The sequence below is a fragment of the Topomyia yanbarensis genome, chromosome 3, assembly GCF_030247195.1.
Source record: "Topomyia yanbarensis strain Yona2022 chromosome 3, ASM3024719v1, whole genome shotgun sequence".
In the NCBI taxonomy this organism is placed as follows: Eukaryota; Metazoa; Arthropoda; class Insecta; order Diptera; family Culicidae; genus Topomyia; species Topomyia yanbarensis.
Window position 1 is genome coordinate 164,335,059 of NC_080672.1, and position 2,042 is coordinate 164,337,100.

Sequence of the window (2,042 nt, forward strand, 5' to 3'; positions counted from 1 at the left end):
AACTTTGTGATATTTGCGAGGAAAAAGAAGACTTAGAGCACATCTTATACTTTTGCACAAAGTACAACAACGAAAGAGCAGAATATCCAACCCTAGAGTACTGCAAACCATTACAACGAATACTCAAAGAAAATTCCGAAAGCGATTTGAAGGAAATAGTACACTATCTAGGGGCCGTACACAAATGACGTAGCTTTTTTTCGACGATTTTCGACCCCTCGCTCCCCCCTCGTAGCCTTTGGTCACAAAACTCAAACCTCCCCCTTGTAAATAACGTAGAATTTTCCTACACCCCCCCCCCCTCCTTGCGCAACGCTGCCGGGGGATGAAAAAAATTACATATGTTTTTCAATTCTTTTAAATACATGTCCTTACAACATGTTTGACGGCTTTTATCAGCATTTTCATTATAACAGCAAATTGCGTACAAAATAAGCACATTTCATCACAAATATAGTGTTTACAGTTTTGTTTTGAATTTTATATGTCATGGGGCATGAAAAGAAGTTCTCTCGGTTGAAAATCCTGATTCTATGAAGCATTCGTTCATCTAAATTACTAAATTTTGTTTGGTTGAATCCGAAGAGATAATTTAATTTAGCTACCAAACTAAGTCTACCAGTTAGTAACATAAGCTAACTAATGTAGTAAGTTAATTCCGCATACAAAATGTTTCGTTGTTTTTTGCAAGCTTGTAATTCCGGGAATCGTAAAATTAACCACATTAAAAAACGCTTACTTTTCACTTGTGTGAATTTAAATTTATTTCTGTTGGGAATGGAGGAACATTAAATTGTTTTCTCTACTCTTTAAAAAAATTTGAACTTGATGCTACGTCGCACAACTCCTGACCCTACCCCCCCCCCCCCCATCCCACGTCACACTTCGTCACAAATTAGGTATACCCTCCCTACCCCCTAAAATGCTACGTCATTTATGTATGGCCCCCTAAAAAAATTGATTTGCACCAAAGACCTTAGCATAAAGGTACGCAAAGAGTGTGCAGAAAGTGAAGCCGAAAAAAGTCTACCTATCGAGCGAAATTAAAATCCAACTTTGCCGCAGAGGTATCAGAGATGGATTCCAATTGTGCTCGATAGGTGGACTTTTTTTACTTCACTCTTTGCGTAACTCAAGCATGATTTTTGAAAACACCGTAACTAACAAATGTAAACAAACTGAGATTTTTACTCCCCCGCATTCTACGCATCTTAATGTACATGCTGACAAACATTCGTTTCATTATTCGGTAATGCAGCTGAAAAATGCGCAATCTAAATAATGACGAACAAACAACTGACACGTCAACAGTGCATAAATACAGTTTCGTCATGTTAGTTACGTTAGGTTTGGTACTGCTGTAACACTTACGTTATTTTAATTTAATCGGTTTTTGTAACTAAATCATTAAAATATACTGCAATCTTTCTACTAAAATGCTCAATATAGGTAATGTTTCTATAAGGGGAACAAGAGCAGGCAGTTCCTTAATCCTAGCCAATATTTTAGGGGAAAAGAATGCAAGTAATGTTATTCTAAGCACCACTAATGCACTTTCAGCACATTTTTATTTTTGATTATCTAAATCTATCCTACAGTAGATCAAATCTAAATACTTTTGACAATGCGAGCAAAAATGCAAACCTAAAATCGACTAATTGAAAAATGTCGAAAGTGTAAGAGCACAGATAACAGACGTTTAGGCTAGAACAAAATTTCTTCAAAAACCTGTGTAAACTTTCAAATTGATATACGTTGAAAATCCGTGTTTCACTATTGCCATCTGCGCAACTGTTTGCTACACGTGTTTGACAGCTGCACTCTAACTGCATTGTAGTGATCACTGCGCCATCTGCAAACGTTTGCCAAACATGTTTCAGATGTCTGATTTATTCGGAATTTCAGCAGCGGGTATTTACACACGATTCAAATCGAGCCTAAACGTCTGTTATCTGTGGTAAGAGTGATGCTCAGAATAACGTAACCTTTATTTGTCTTCAACACACTGCTCAAAAGTGACAAACTACAAATGTTGGTTGTCC